The sequence below is a fragment of the Prionailurus viverrinus genome, chromosome C1 (genome assembly GCF_022837055.1).
Source record: "Prionailurus viverrinus isolate Anna chromosome C1, UM_Priviv_1.0, whole genome shotgun sequence".
NCBI classification, from domain to species: domain Eukaryota; kingdom Metazoa; phylum Chordata; class Mammalia; order Carnivora; family Felidae; genus Prionailurus; species Prionailurus viverrinus.
This window is the reverse complement of record NC_062568.1, coordinates 61,421,776-61,439,390: the sequence shown is the minus strand read 5'-3', so window position 1 is coordinate 61,439,390 and position 17,615 is coordinate 61,421,776. Positions and strand designations below refer to the sequence as shown.

At 35.8% G+C, this 17,615-nt stretch overlaps 1 protein-coding gene across 22 annotated transcripts in view; it reads left to right on the top strand.

Moving 5' to 3' along the window:
- The first annotated feature begins 10,311 nt into the window (after positions 1 to 10,311).
- The window catches only part of XIRP2 (xin actin binding repeat containing 2), a 698,239-nt gene continuing 690,935 nt past the window's right edge, over positions 10,312 to 17,615 (top strand). For 20 of the 22 annotated variants that reach the window (XM_047872634.1, XM_047872633.1, XM_047872623.1 and 17 more), the window contains exon 1: positions 10,312 to 10,428. The gene's annotated coding sequence lies outside the window, so the exon portion shown is untranslated. The other 2 variants (XM_047872626.1, XM_047872624.1) reach the window with 2 other exon arrangements.

Here is a 17,615-nt window from a genome sequence, read left to right as displayed (position 1 = left end):
TTAAGAAACAAAACAAATGAATAAACAAAAACAAAAAGAGACAAGCAAAAAGCCAGACTCTTAAATACAGAGAACAAACTGGTGGCTGCTAGAGGGGAGGTGGGTGGAGTGATGGGTGAAATAGATAAAGGAAATTAAGAATACACTTATCTTGATGAGCACTGAGAAATGTACAGAATTGCTGAATCATTATATTGTACACCTGAAACTAAAATAACACTGTGAAACAAACCAAAACAAAACATTGGACAGAATATTTTATATCTTCTGCCTCGATTAGCACCTTTCCCCCCAAATTACAATTTCAAATTTGGTCAATTTGTAGCCTTTTAACAGTAAATTTCAATATTGCATGTTCATAGTTAATCAGTACCCTTGGCTGATCTCTAGGGTGATGATTTTACTTCTAAACAAATTCTGTTTTCATTTTGAGGACAGATTTTTTGGAGTCAAAAATAAATCCAATGCAATTTCTAGTCTCCTCCTCCAGTCTTCCAGGAATGCAGCTGCTATCTACCCAACTAATTAGTCAAGCCAGAAAATTAAAAGTCATCTGTCACACCTGCTCCTTGAACCTCACACCTATTCCGTCATTGTTACTGGAACCTATTGATTCACTTTTAAACAGTTTTTAAATCAATAAACTCATCAACATTTATGTCATCATTACCCTAACCTAGCCACTCTTGGCTCTCCTCAGAGTGAATGCAAGCAATGGCCTCCCACATGTCCATCCACATATCTTTTATTTAAGCAGTCTCTGAAGAAAAATCCTTTCACAGTATGAAACTGATTACATCAGTCCATTTCTCCTAAAGACAAAACCCAAAATCTTTAGTAACACTCACATAGAAGGGGAGGGGGGAAAAGACTCACATAGAAACTCACACACACACACACACACACACACACACACACACGCACGCACAAGGACTCACATGGCCCTATATGGTTTGACATCTTTCTACCCCTCCAATTTCCTTTCACTTCAAGCATTCACTGAATGCACCCCAGCCACACCCCCTCCTTCTGTTCCTAGAATAGGCTACACTCCTTCCCTTAATCATACTTCAGATACCAACAAAAGCTTTGTTGACCATCCTGAGTGGATCAAACTCCCCCACTTTTACAATTACAGCAATTGCAACATTAACAATGTAACATTTCTGTGTCTGATTATGCAATCAATGTTTGCCATTTTCCCTGAACAAAAGCTAAATGCAGACATAAACCAGTTTTATTTTTTGTTCATAACTATCACGAGAACCTTGCACAAGATGTGACACATAGTCTTAGCTCATTAATAATTTGTTGAATGAATTAATGAAAAAATGATTTGACAACCTTACAATAAATGAAAGCAATTTTAGTTTCAATTACTATATCCTCTTAAAATTTCTAAAGCCTTACTATTTTACTAAGGCATGTTATTAAAAATAATTTCCTTATTTTTTTCACTTTCAATGTTTCTTATACTTCTTGGCGATCTGTTTGTTTTCTCTGTTTCCCCTCTTCTCTTTCAAGAGAAATCCTGTGCTCCAATCAAAGCAAATCTTACCACCCTCTCTTCTTCTCCAGTTTTCCCTTTCACTCATTATTAGAATAAGCCTGGGGCTCTTTGGTTGGGAGATATTCCTTATAGAAATAAGTGAGGAAAGGGTAATAATAATGGCTAACATCTACTGAAGGCTTCGTGATGCGTTGGGCACTAGGTTCAGCACTTTACACAGATTGGGTTCAACTTCAAAAAACCCCCTTAGGTAAGGGCTAAAACAATTCTCACTTTAATGAGGAAAAATGTGAGGCACAAAGGAGTTAGTAATTTTTCAAGATCAGAAGGATTAGAAATGGTTGAGCCCCTGTCTGAACCTAGAAAGCCTGAGTCTACTGTCTATGATCTTCGTCACTAACCAGTATGCTACTGTTGCCCTAAAGCAACAAAGCAATTCAAAGCAGTGGTGGTGAGCCTGGAAAAGGCAATAATTCATATTTTTTGCATTCTTTTTTGTGCTTGTCACACACCCCCTTCCCCACACAGTTTCTAGCACAAACTCTAGAAAATAGCCAATAAAATATCAGTAGAATAAATTAGTGAATGAAAGAATTGATTAACAAAGCACTCCATCAAGTGGTATGATTTAAGGTGTTCAAAAAACAGTGATTGCTAAGCAGCATGTATTAAGAATAATCTGAAGGATAGATTGTAGGGGGTGGTTTTGAAAAAAAACTCTAGTATCTAGATACATAATAATTTACACATTAAGTGGTGGGGCTTGCACTAGAGTATAATTGTGACGCTGGTCAGATTGATACCTTTTACAAAATTCTTAAACATGAAGTTCTTTTTCTACTTTTTTTCTGACTTCCATTAAATATCTATAGAAGGACAGATAAAGCAGATAATAAGAAAGGGAAGGCAATTTACATCTATAAACTGTTTAAATATCCCTTAAAACAGATTAAAATAATTACACAATTACTCTCCAAAAAAGCCAGCTTCTGACGTAACAGAACTTATTTCCCATTTAATATCCCATAGAAATTTCATTGACCTCTTTTGTTGTAGTTTTAGTGATAAAGAAGGAACTTAAACTGTTTCCAAAAAGGCTTTCTCTTTTTTTTTTCATCTCTATTATATTCTTTCTCTTTCCTAGACCATATTAAATTTAGACTCAAGTTTCTAAAAGCTACTGCAATAGAATGACATCCTCCCCCTCCACCAAGGATGTCCATGTCCCAATCCACAGAACCTGTCAATATGTTACCTTACCTGGCAAAAGGGACTTTGTAGATTTGATTAAGTTAAAGATCTTGTGTTAGGGAGATTACCCTGGTGTATCTGAGTGGATCCAATGTAATCACAAGGGTCCTTACAAGAAGGAGGTGAGATGTTAGAGTCAGAGATGCTGGAAAAAACAAGGAAACAGATTTTTCTCTAGAGTCTCCACAAAGAATGCAGTCCTCAGACACCTTGATGTTAGGTGTCTCCAATATTATAAGATAGTCATAGTGACTTTGGGTTGTTTTAGGCCACTATGTTTGTGATATTTGCTACAATATCAATAGGAATTTAATACCCCTTTAGTATGACCATAAATTTATTTTTTTTGTTTTAAGGTTGTCAAAGGAACAAAGAACTAGAATTGATTCACCTAAAAAAGTCAATTATTTAGTTACTGCTGAGAACAGAGAATAAAAGCAATTCTTGGCATATTCTAAAGAATTCCAGTTTTTTGTTTTGTTTTCAGAGATGCTTTAAGTGGCTTCAATATATCTTAGTTTTTCAAAACTGGATTACCCCTGGAGGAGTACAAGATTGATAGTGGGAGAAGGGTGACTAGTCAATGTAACTGTAAATACCTATCGACAATGATTTAGGTATGTGCTAACTTTGTGAAGTACCAAATATTTTATGCAGTTGTGTAAGATTATTAGAGGGAAAAAATAGCTCCTGAGAGTTAATGATATAAATCTAAGCATACAACAGTTGGATATACAAATTTCACTACCTAAAAAAATTCTGGAATTACATTATTCAAACCAAACTTTTCCAGAAAATTAAAAGCAATGTTTACATTTTCCTTTGTGTTAATTACACCCTTTTACCCATACCCTAAACTACAACTCACATTTCAAAATGTTTACTTTCCACTAGAATACAGTGTTCTATTAATTTACCCATAATATAAAACTTAATTTCACTTTTGTATCCAATTAATAGATGTTTATCTTTTTTCATTTGTTGTACATCTAATCAATTCTATCTACTGGTTAGAACTTCTCCAAGGTTGATTGAATATATATTTAAATAACAGTGGAAAGGATCCCTGTCTTGGTATAATTTTATATTCAAATACAACAGACAGTTGTTTTTTCCCCTAAAAAAACCCTTTATTCTTTATTGTTATTACTGAAACTATGTCGATAGAAAAGGAATAATTCCAACTCTCTTCTGGCTGTGCATGTTAAATGTTGTGTGATTAGCAAGTTTTAATCCTCAAATTTAAGAAAAAAACCTTTTATGTGCCAGACATTTCTATCACCTCTGTTACAATTACCCAGGGAAAATCCTCACATCACAAAGTTTTGCTTTCCTAGTAGCTGCAGAGTGCAAACTGACAGGCTGTGATCTCACTAGGTGATGCCAAGAGAATGTGTATTTCTGCCTGATTGCACGAAAGCAAAGTTCTGATGAATGTCCCAAGCCGGAGGCTTAGGCTAGACCTCTAGAATCTAGAATCTAGATTTTTTTTTTACATTTATTTAGTTTTGAGAGACAGAGAGAGACAGAGCACAAGTGGGGGAGGGGCAGAGAGAAGGAGACACAGAATTCGAAGCAGGCTCCAGGCTCTGAGCTGTCAGCACAGAGCCCGACGCAGGGCTCAAACCCAAAAACCATGAGATCATGACCTGAGCCGGAGTCGGATGCCTAACCAACTGAGCCACCCAGGTGTCCCTGGAATCTAGAATCTAAAAGGAGCTATTTAAAATGTGAAAAAATGAGCTTATTCCTCATTAATTTATTGGTCTGGCATGGTATTTTTCAGTTAAAGGATGTATCTTTGTGCCCGAATTACATTCTTCTTACATAAGGTTAAACATTTCGATTTCATAAAAACAGAAGAATTGGTAACTACTCTTCCTTAAATGTCCTTGTTATTGACTTAATCATCATGTTGTAGTTGAACTTCATCATATCAAACTGTTCATTTAAGTGGTGTCTACCATTGGCCCTTGTAGTTCATTCAACAGTCTTCTGAAATTTCCCTGACTTAATAAGTTCAGTTCCAGCCTGTTTCATGGTCAGACTATAACTTGTTGGTCTTCTATTAATTTCATTATAGGCAATTGTTTAAGAAATTCTCTTAAAGAGTTGTCAAATGGAGAGAATTCAACAGATTTTATAATTACTCTGCCTTTGGGTATACTCTAGGCACATAATAAATTCCAGAAACAACGTGGACTCTCAGGTAGCCTCAGGAATGTATTATAATTTCTATGGTCCCTATAGTGAGGAGGTTTGAGCAAGCCTACTTATTCACTTTTCCCATCTTTGGGAACTGAACCAATTAAAGTCGGTCAAGGACCCAGTAAGTATTAAAATAGGCTCAGAATTTTTACTAATAAAGCTGGATTGAAGAATGTAGCAGGGTATTTATATCTTTATTTTGAGCCTAGGATTCAAGACCCTCAAGTCTCTGTTCTATTCATTACATTGCAGGTGGACAAGTTGGGCCTAAAACAATCCTTGCTTCTTCAGCTTACTCCATGGAATTTATAACGGCAAGCATGTGCTGTGTCTGGACACAGTTCACTCCAACAGGACAAGAGAGGGTGTGTACAGTTGCCTAAATTATAATGCTTTGGTCTGAACCTCATGAGTATGTGACTCAGGGAACAGCATTGGAATGCTCACTTCTACCTTTAGGGAGAACTGAATGCTGGAGCAAGGTAGGAAGGGAGGATGGGATGATGTATTGCTTCCTGGGATATGGAATGGAAGTGCCTTCACAGAAATACAGACATTCAGCAATAGCTTCCTGAACCCCAGAAAAATACCTTCATGTGTTGGGTATATGACATCGTGATTCCAAGTATTTGAAGTATTTCTGTAGGGCTGCTTAGAACTTGGACTTGGCAGACATGACTTTAAATCCCAAACTGCCACCTTTCAGTTAGAGCATTGGGCAAATATCTTAAGTGTATAAACCTCAGTTTCTCCATCTGGAAAGGGCAATTATATCAGTTTCTATTTCACAGGGTGATGTGGATATTAAGTGAGATATTGCATGTAAAACACTATTTAAAGTTCCTAACCTGTAGAAAGGATACACCAAAATGATAATTATAATAGTAGTTGTCATAATTATTATTTTATTATTTTTATTATCATTCTAAAATGAATATGTTCTTTGTTTTGAAGTGAACTTGTTTATATATTCACATATAGATCCATGGTGCCTATTCACTTATTGAAATCAGTATTTAACTGTAACCCAGGGTCAGCAAACACAGCCCATAGGCCAAGTTCATCTCTAAATCCCTGTTTTTCCCCTTATAAACAAATTTGTATTGGAACACAGCCACACTAATTCATTTACATCTTGTTTATGGCTGCCTTTGAGCAACAATGGCAGTTTGAGTAGCTAGGACAGACACTAAACACAATCCAGCTCACAAACCCTAAGGTATTTACTTTCGGGCCCTGTAGAGAAAAAAATGGGACAATTACTCCTAACCTCTGTGCAGGAATATATGAAAATTAAAATGGGCCCAACTTGGATGGTAAGAAACTCTTATGGCAGTTCAAAATTAGATGGAGTATCAATACATTTTGAAAAAGGTGTTGATTAAAAATGCTAAATTGCCTCTGATTTGGGTTCGTGGGGCAGTCAGACTTTGGAAAATTTGCTGAGATAATACTGGGTTTGGCCCCTTCAACCAGACACAAATAGGCATGTTTTGGTTTTATATTATTGTTTCTCTTTTTTTAAGTTTATTTATTTATTTTGAGAGAGAAAGAGAGAGACAGAACATGTGTGAGCAGGGGAGGGGCAGAGAGGGAGGGAGAGAGAGAGAATCCCAAGCAGGGGACTCAGTGACTCAAAAGAACTCATGAACTGAACCCTGAGACCATGATGAGCCAAAATCAAGAATAGGATGCTTTCCTGACTGAGCCACTCAGGTGCCCCATTACTGTTTTTTAATAAAACGTTTTTAAGCAAATTGGTCTTTTACATCTGTACTAATTTTCTTTCCTCATTTGAGATTGCCATTCATAATAGGCAATTGCCTCTTCCATACGAATTGCCATTCCTAATAGCTTAAGATAAATACTTATTTAATACTTATTTATTTACTTATTTAAATTTATTTATAAGTAAACTTATTTATTTACTTATTTAAATACTTATTTACTTATTATCTTTCTTCATGAACAGTGGAGTATTTTGAGGGTAAAATTTTTTCTCAATCCTGCTTTTTCTAGATCCCCTAGACGTTGTTACGAAGTATTTTCCTTTTTACTGTTTCTTAGTTTGTAATTTTATTTTTTTGTTCCCTTTAAGAGTTGGGTGTGCGTCTTAATTCCTAAATAATTATAACACATTTTAAAATCTTTTTTCTAGGGGCGCCTGGGTGGCGCAGCCGGTTAAGCGTCCGACTTCAGCCAGGTCACGATCTCGCGGTCCGGGAGTTCGAGCCCCGCGTCGGGCTCTGGGCTGATGGCTCAGAGCCTGGAGCCTGTTTCCAATTCTGTGTCTTCCTCTCTCTCTGCCCCTCCCCCGTTCATGCTCTATCTCTCTCTGTCCCAAAAATAAACGTTGAAAAAAAAAATTAAAAAAAAAATAAAATAAAATCTTTTTTCTAGTTTTATTATGAGAATGTGATCTATAAACACTTTATTTTTTTAATTTAAGATATTCTTCTTATCCAAGTGCATGATTAAGTTTTGTAAATGTTCCATAGGTATATAATAAAGACTATTCTTTATTTGGTGAATTTTAGCTTCCCCCTCCTGCAAATATAGCCATGGTTATGTAATCAAATATATTTATTGAATTATTCATAGTCTTTGTCTTTTTTTGTTTACTATCTCAATCCAATTCCAGAATGGTTGTATTGAAATCAACTTGCACTAAGAGGAAACAAAATAAAGCACAGTATGACCTTATTTGTGCATATGTAAAATTATCCTTAGATGTGTTGCGAACTTAGTTATTTCCAAGTGTTACTACCATCCGACTTCCATCACCCACTCGCTATTTTCATTAAATCAGGTTTTCTATCATCGCAAACATTCCTATTTTTAAAGCTGATATATGAAAGAGCACTGGTACTGATTGGTCCTGTAAATATTTGGAAAATTCTTTTTTTTTTTTAGTTTATTTATTTATTTTGAGAGAAACAGAGAGTGTGAGCAGGGAAGGGGCAGGGAGGGAAGGAAAGAAAGAATCCCAAGCAGGCTGTCAAGGCAGAGCCAGATGCTGGGCTCAGTCTCACTAACCATGAGGTCATGACCTGAGCTGAGATCAAGAGGCTCACACTTAAAACAGACTGAGCCACCCAGGTGCCCCTGGACAATTCCTTAGACCTAAGAATGTTTCTCTTGCATGGCTGTTTTTCAGTACAGTAACTAAGAAATACAAAGTAACATGCCTTTGACTGTAGCTGCTTTGAGTATGTGCCCAGCCATACGCTAGCTGTCTAACTGAGTCTTGCCTGTGGTGGATTAATTTTCATTTCCAAGATGTGATCCTATCACAGGACACTAGGTGGAGCTAAAATCTCACTTAATGCTTCTCATAAGGCACGCTGATTGGCTTTCTACCACATCTACTCTGATTTAGATTGTTTTTTACTGTGCCATTTTCATGATCCTCATATACAGACCACAATCAAGAGTGATATGTTTTGTTTGCACAATAGTCTGATATTTCTTAAAAAATTAGAAAAGAGAAAGAAATGCAAGTCATTTTGATGTATTGCCTGCATTAGTCTGCTTTATGTAAACCAAAAGATAAAAGGAAAAAAAAAAAAAGACTGTGTAGCTATAGAGAAAACAATGTTAAAGGAAGTGCAAAGGAAGGAAAATTTTCATAAGTCATGGAAAGCACTAGCCCAATAGCTTGCTTCTCAATGTTTCTCGGAAGATAGAATACAAACCAGAACAACTGTTTTGTCTAGATTGGTTGTAAAACCAGGCAAAAGAAATCTGATACTTCAAAATCTATTGCACAAAGTCAAACGTGGAATAAACAAAAGCTTTAAAATTAAAGTATCTAGATATGTAGAAAGTCCAAGTATTTTGACATTTACAGTGGCTTTATGTTGGTGCAGTTAGCTGTTTTTTCTAAGTGCTTCTTTACAGGGGACTAATTCAATTGTTTCTGAGGGAAGAAGTTAGGAGCTACATTTGCAAGAGTTGTAAAGGATACAACTTTTTGTAAAAGATACAAATTAAAATGATTTTTAAAAGTAGGGTGTAGCCTGACGAATAAAAACATTAGTAAGCAAAATTAGGAACTGAATACACAAGCCAGGTGTAATTCATTTAAATGTCAAAGACTCAAGGACAAAGCCCTCAATACACCTAAAACATTCCCTCCAAAAATAAGGAGGCTGCATCCATGGGGTGAGATTACAGTCTCAGGCATATTACTGCTCACTTACCTCTATAAATGGCAATTGGTAGAGCTGAGTATTCATATGAGAAATCTTAGAATTATTGTATGTATTGAATTTTACAAATTTATCTGCAATCCACTTATTCTTCCTATTATTGCTTCTTCCAGGAATCTTGATACTTGGAAAAATATGCCTTCGTTGATCAATATAGTCTTGAAAATAAAGAAAGCTGGGATGAGACGTTAGCACTCAGGCCTGGTCCACATTTGTCACATTTTATATTATTTTGACATCCACTGGCTACCTTCTTGAAATGCTCCCAATGCTGAATGAACTGTGATGCTTTTGGAAGATCTGCATTGTTTCAGGAGCAAGTGCTAAAGTCTCATCCCAGCTTTCTTTATTTTCAAGACTATATTGATCAACCAAGGCATATTTTTCCAAGTATTTTTAAATTGTTTATAGATTTTCTGACCAAAGGTATTCACTTTCACTTAGGTGAACTTTGTTTTTTAATGTCTTCACCGCCCTTTACAAGACTCACACTGTCAAGTATCCCAGAGTGCACTAAATAGGATAATTTTCTAACCTTTATCACAGACTTAACAATGAACATTTCCCCTTCCAGAACATACCCAGAGACAATGCCTAAATCCAAAGTCCTCCTTCAGGGCTCAGTCGATGGTGCATATGGCCATTATCATGAGGATCCGGGACTTAGAACGTATGTCTACAGAACCAGAACTTCTCGCATTTTCATAGCCTGTGATATCAACGTCAACTACAAATTCTCCTTCCTGAGCCTGGAAAACTCCCAGCTTCACTGTATTATGCCTATTGGGTCTGTGGGAATATGCTGTGCACTTCCTGCATCTCCTTTTCCAGATCACTTTGGCTGTTGAAAGGCTGGTAGCGAATGTAAATGTCATCTTTCAGTGTGAAAGAAAACTCACGGTGTGAAAGTAATTTTTTATCACTTCGTTATAGCGGAGCCAGCGATAGTACTGGGCGGAGGGAAAGAGCCTCAGGTAACAAAGTTGAAGCAGCTGGGTCAGCTCAACCAGTCAAACGTCTCCGTCTCCGCAGAGCGAGGAACTCTGTGCCACAGGATTACCGCGAGAACTGGCGAGAACAGCATCGCCCAAGCCTGTGCCACAGGTGCGACCGGCGCCCTCTGCAGGGGCCGCTGGAAATCGTAGTTCCGGCTTTGGGACTGGCCTCTGGTCCGCAGTGCTCCCCTGGTCTCTGTACACCCTCGAGGAGGCCGCACCTATTCCAGAAAAAAGGGGTTTGTGCGAAAAGGTGAGCTTTTGAGCAGACTGGCAATGAATAACCAGAGAAAGACACACAGAACACAAGGGATGAGAGAACCGGAGGGGAGCTTCCATGCTCTCTCCAGGTACACGGCTCTTTCCGAATCTCCTCTACTAGTTTACCAACGTGGAAGCTCCCAGTGCGACTTTTTAACACACTGTAAGTTGCATGCTGCAAAAACCTGTGTATGCCTGAAGAAGGGAAGGAGGTTGGAAGTATGAAGCTTATTTGCCTTCCTGGCTTAGGTGTAATTGCTGCCCGGAGTCTGAGCTTCACAGAGTATGAGTAAACTTCAGATGGAGTTCAAAACTTGCTTATTAGTCTGCAAATCTTAAAGGCCAAATGGTCAGAAATTTGCCAAAGTAAGATGTGATTTCTCTTGGAGTAGAACTTCACTTGATTCTTTCAGAAATAGTAATCTAAATTTCGAAATAATGAGAAAAATAAACCAGTAAATTCAATCGGTACTTGAACCTGTTCATTACCTATTTGGCACAATGCAAAAGTTAAAATTACTCACTTTTTTTTTTTTTTTTTTGGCGAGAATCTCACTTAAGACTATTTTTCCTTATCCTAAGATCATAAATATGTTCTCCTATATTTTCTTTTAAAAAATTAAAGCTTTTCTTTGTTAGACTGGAATTTGTTTTTTAATCTAGTGAAAAAAAGAACTTTCTGGGGGAGAAAGCCATGGAAGGTATTGGAGATTCCAGGGAGATAGAATATATTAAAATATCTATCATGTCTTTCAGGAAGATAGAGATAATTGCTGAATTAAGAAGAAGGAGGAGGGGCGCCTGGGTGGCTCAGTCGGTTAAGTGGCCGACTTCAGCTCAGGTCATGATCTTGTGGTCCGTGAGTTCGAGCCCCGCGTCGGGCTCTGTGCTGACAGCTGAGAGCCTGGAGCCTGTTTCAGATTCTGTGTCTCCCTCTCTCTGACCCTCCCCGTTCATGCTCTGTCTCTGTCTCAAAAATAAATGAACGTTAAAAAAAAATTGAAAAAAAAAAAGAAGGAGGAGGAGGAAGGAAGGAAGGAAAAGAAAACAGTGAAGGGTAAGGTAGTGACCAGACCAAAAAAAAAAAAAAAAAAGAAGAATAAATGCATTTAAAACCATCAAAAGACATTGGATCGTTCAAGTACAGAGCAGGAAAAGAAAAATCAAAAACAAAAGTTCTTAAAGAAATAGAAACTTGGGAAAAATATTTGTATTAATCAGCTCTGGCTCTCAAAACAAAATACTGTAGACTGGGTGCCTTAAACAACAGAGATTTATTTCTCATGTTTTTGGAGGTTGGTAAGTCCAAGATCAAGATTCAGTTTTCTGGGAAGGGTTCTCTTCCTGGCTTGCAGAGGCTTTTTCACTGTATTCTCACATGGTGGAGAGGAAACATGCCTTCTGGCACCTCTTCTTTTATAAGGGCAATAACCCCATCACGAGGGTCACACCTTCGTCATCTCATTGAAATCTGTTTACCTCCCCAAGTCTGTCTCCAGTTGCCATCACATTGGGCGTTAGGGCTTCAACAAATGAATCCTGGAGGGACATAATACCCTTCCACTCCTGTGTATATAGCATTCATGTCGTTCTCATATACAAAATACAAGTATGCCATTGCAGCAGCTCCAAAAGTCTTAACTCTTTCCACCATGAATTCTAAAGTCAAGCTGAAAGTCTCATCTAAATATCAAAATCAGATATGAATGAGACTCAAGGTATGATTCATCTGTGGCAAAATTCCTTTCCAGCTGTGGGCTTGTATAAAGTTATATTTAAGGGCAAAGACTGAGCATATTAACTATGGGATGAGGAGAATAAGAATAGTGATCATGAAAGAAAGGCAAAAATATAAGAAGAGGACAGGTAGAGATACATGATGGCAATGTGTTTTTTAATTTAAAAGTATAATTGACCATTCTTTCAAACTGAGCTCCAGTAGAAAAAAAAAATAATAAAAGGAGAAGAAAGGAAGGGGATAAAAACCCTTTAATATTTGATGTTTATTATTGGGAGTTCTGAATGTCTTATTTAATACTTTATTTAAAAATGAACATATTGAGCATTTTAATTTATTGGTCCTCATAGGGAGAAGGGGAGTCTCTCTCCCATATATTTCTAAATGTGGAATTCTTTTTCATTACTTATTCATGCACTATTTATCGTTAATATTATTTATTACTGTACTACTACCACTATATCACTGCGATGCGTTGATATAGTGATTCTTGTTTATCCTGTTTGTCCTTCCACATGTTCTTTCTAACTAAAGATTCATGTCTTCCAGTTGTACTAGAATGTTCTCAGCTTTACCGCTTTGGGTATTGTTTCTCCAATACTTCCTCAGTGTTTTTCTCATGCACTCCTATTAGAGATAAATTAGATCCTCTCACTAAATCTGTAATTTGACATCCATTTCTGAACTTCTTTTGTGTGTGTGTGTATTTTCACTCTTTATCTTACTTGCTTTTCTATGCTTGGTGTGCATTTTTTAAGACAAGAGAATACTCTAATCCTTTCATTCTATTCCTTTTCAACCTAATAAAAATCTGTTAAATTTTTAATTTCAGTGATTATACTTTTAATACCTGATATTTGGGGCTAATTGTTTTTCATATTGCCCTCCTATGTGTTTAATGGTTACCTTTCATCCTATGCCTTTGAGAATCTGCAACACAAAGATTTTAAGGTCATCTTAGATATTTTGTACTGTGTCTGAAGTGACAGTCTCTTGAATTTTGATTTTTTTAATCTATTGCTTTTATTATTCTTTTCCTCATTTGTTTTAGAATTTTGGTTTGCAGGCTGATGTGTGATTACATCTGTCTCCCCTTCATTCTCTCTCTGTGCTCGTATTGTCTAGTTTTGGGTGTCTCAATTTGGTCTTTGTAATCCTGTGTATATAACCAGACCTTATATTGTCAGTTTAGCATTACATCTTCTGGGGATAGTGGGGAGAACTCAGATTGAGTCACAAGCCTAGGAAGTGGCTTGGTACCTACCCTTAATGGGAAGATTTTTCTGTTTTGTCCTCCATATGCTTAGGTATGCCTCTTTATATAAGTCATTTCCTTGGAAAAGTTGTAGCTTTTCTTTGTTTCCAATTCACAGGCCCAGATCCAAACTGTAAGCCTGGATTCAGTGTGCACCTCAATGAGGCATTTTTAATCTCTGCTTCCCCCATCTATTGTACCTACTGCTGGAGGCAAAGCCCAGTAGACCTGAAGTTTCAACCGTGCTTTCTGTTTTTCACATCTGATATTTCATTACTGGTTCCATAGATGTTTATCTTATTTTTAAGGATTCCTTTTCTTTAAAAAAATTTTCCTTTCTAGACTTTCTCTATAATTGATATTTGTTTAATGTACAGAGCTCTGTCAAAGAGTGAACTGATCTGTCTTCTTTTTCATTAAAAACAAAACAAAAAATAACTTAAAGCTAAAAATAAGACTTAAGAGATTCTTTTCAAATCATTTGAAAGAAATTATTTTCTCAGAGTCTTAAAATGTATAACTATAGGTTAGTCTCCATTATAAAATCTTTCATGAGGGCAATGTTTCAAAAATTATTTTCCTGTATTTGAACAAATTATTTTTAATCTGCTAGTTGCTAGTCAAGATTTTTAAAGTTTAAAATGACATAATTGGGGGCTCCTGGGTGGCTCAGTCAGTTAAGCATTGGACTCTTGATCTCAGCTCAGGTCTTGATCTCAGGGTCATGAGTTCGAGCCCCATGTTGGGCTCGATGTTGGGCTGAGCATGAAGTTTACTTAACAAAAAAATAAAAATAAAAATAAAAAAATTAATTAAAATATTAAAAATATTAAAGAAAATTTAAAATGACAATTATAACTTTTAGAGAGGTTACTTTTTTGTCTTTTGATCACATATCAGCAAAAGCATAATTGCAAATAACATTGCTTAATAGAGATACTTATTTTAATTATAGAGTCAAACTTATTTCCATGGTTTTATTTTGTAAAAATAAAACTTGGAGATTGAATGTGCTTTATCTGAGTCATTAATTTGGGCAGATTTCTTCAGTAGAAAGTAGTGTCACACCAAACCTTGTCAAAAGATAAAATTTTGAAAATGCATTAAAAATAATGGAGTAATAATTTTGCATGAATATTTGATCACAGAGATACAAATCTATTTTAAATTAATAACAAACATCTATTCAAATGTGTAGTATTACTTGTAGTGTGAGTTTTTACAATGCTGTAAAAATATTCACTTCTATGAATCATCTTTTTCAGATATTTGTCACAAAGGTATTTATTTATTCCTTCATGTCTAACATCTTTAGAGAATACTAAGTACATACTTTTTCAGTAAAAAGTTGCTAACTTTATCTTTGTAAAGGTAATAATGTTGGAATGAAAGATAGTGAAAAGGTATCATTTTACTCCCTAAAAGACACAGTCAAAATACATCCCTATGTTAGATTAAGATGCATTTAAGTGATTTTCGCTCTCTTTCAGTCTTTAGCAATTAGCTAGCTCTGATTTCATGTCCTTTAATTTTCAAATTCATTCACTTAATTAATTTAGCAAGTTTGTAATTAAAAATATTCTAAGCCATTTTTAGTAGTCTTTAGCTTAGTGTTTTAATCTACAATTTTACCTAAAGAAATCTCATCATAAACTGGATACACAGAATCAAAGCTGACCAACTTTACATGAATTATATATAAAAAGAACACAGGCTCTGGAGTCAGAGACCTGAATGTGTCTTCTGGCTTTACCACTTAATGCCTCTGTGGCCTTAATGCCACTTAAAGTGTCAGTTTTATCATCTGTGAAATGCTGGAAATAGCACATATCTCCTAGATTTGTTGGAGAATAAAATGAGGTAATATAAAATCATCAGCCCAATGTGTATCCCATTTCAGGGACTCTCAGTGGTGATTATATCAGAGTTCTAGATTATGTATTTGATTTCTTGGAACCAAAGTATCCAAAGAAACTGTCTTTAAAATATATGTATTTTAATCAATATCCCTTTTTTAAAATTTTATTTTATGATTATTATTTTGAGTACTTGCTGTAAGGCCTGAGTCTAGGTTGGAAGTGCAAACATGAGCTTGAATTCTAAGCTGGTGAGGAAAAACATTGATAATTAGAAAATTTTCCTAATTTCCAGTAAAAAGGCAGATGAAATTTAGTCGGGAGTAAGAACCAAGAACTATAAAATAATTAGACTTTAAGAAAGCTATTATCTCTGTTTCTTTCTGTTACTCACTGTCTTTCTGGCGTAAAATTTTCTCTCATCCCCATTTCTCCTTGTGGGTCAGCTTCTTTCATCTTTCTCCTCAGATTTCAAATTTCTTTGTTCAAGTTGTTTGTGGCAGCTTGGTGACTGCCATATTAGCCTCTTTCAGTGCAGAGACTCTACTTCTAATCTCTCTAGGTAACAACTCTGCAGTCCTTGGAGACAGATTCCCATTAACCTGGTTTTGGTTGACTGTCCACCTACTTCAGTTGGTTGTGGCATGTGGCAGGGTCATGGAATCGGCCACTTATTCGGAAGAAACTGAGAACATCCAGGGGTCTAAGGATGTGGTCTGTATAGGCAGGAATAAGTTAGTTTCTATCTACTAATAAATATTCCAAAGAAGGGGAAATATATTATTCAGAGAAAAGGAACGAAAAAAACTGCTACAGCATAGGCTGATTGAAATAAGATCAACCAAGTTGTATATGACTTCATGTAAATTTTCCCACATTGAAATATCTTAATATAATGCAGTGACAAAAAGAGAAATATTTATGAATATTGGAGAAACTGTTACATGAATCTAAGAATACCCTAGCAAAGACTTGTTGTCTTAATAAAATGTTATAATTGTTCAAAACCTTGTTTAGACACCTTTATAAATTATTGTTTTTTGTAAACTTATTTGCTTCAATCACCTTTCTCTTGTGAACAAAGATAAAACATTTGGCTTCACTCTACTCCAGTGGTACAGATTGTTCCTCGAACCACAGCCAAATAGAAACTATTGGTTTGAAAGATGGGCAGGTGAGACTCTGTGTTTATGTGTTTTTCAATATGTATATGTTTATACAACAGTATTTGAGGAAGGATTTATGGTAGCTCGTTCAATATTGCATCAGAAAATATTACTTTACTATAAAGTATTTCAAATAGCATGTCCTACTGATAATGGGAAAAGGACATCACTCTACATTACACACACAAAAATCAATAGTATTATCTGGAATTTAGATCTAGGAAAAAAGGAGTGACATCCAAGGACAAAGGATAAGTCACACAGAAGTAGGAACATAATTTGGATTCTTAACACCAACTAATTCTATAGTGAGGAGAGTGAAATTTAAAACATGGCACCCAACTTGGAGAGGATAACTTACCTAAATTGAAAGAAAAAGCATTTCTCAGACTGTGCCAATCAGGGAAGTTAATAATATATGATTTATGTGATAAAAATTACTTGTTTTCTTGAACAAAATTACTTTTAGTGTAGTTCAGATCAACTAATATTGAATGTCTACTGTGTATTAGATTCCATACTAAATAAGTTTTGAGGAGAAAGAATTAATAAAAGTTACAGTGCCTTCTTCTAAGGATTTTAAATGAGGATATTAGATGAGGAAAACATGAATACACATAAGTATTAATTCACTGTTCCTTTCAGAATGATAGAAGCATGTATACAGTACCGAAAAAAAAAATATGGGGCGCCTGGGTAGCTCAGTCGATTAAGTGTCTGACTCTTGGTTTTGGCTCAGGTCATGATCTTGAAGTTCGTATGATCAGACGCCCTATTGGGCTCTGAGCTGACAGTGCAGAGACTGCTTAGGATTCTCTCTCTCCCTGTCTCTCTCTGCCCTTCCCCTGCTTGTGCTCTTTCTCTCTCAAGATAAATAACTAAACATTTTTTAAAAATATGAAGAAAATTATGTTGAAACTACCAGTGTATAACTACAGTGTGACTCACTAATCCTATAGATTCCAGGCTAATAAAGACTAGAGATTCGCCATGAATCCTAATGGTGCCTTGTGAAAAGAATTGACAACAGATTTCTTTTCTATGGGGGCTTAAAACTTTAGGCCAAATGCTTGAGGTGTTAAATATTAAATAAAAAATCAGCCAATGGGTAATGCAATTTTTTTCCTTTTTATTATTTTTTTACAAATTTTGTTTTAAATGTTC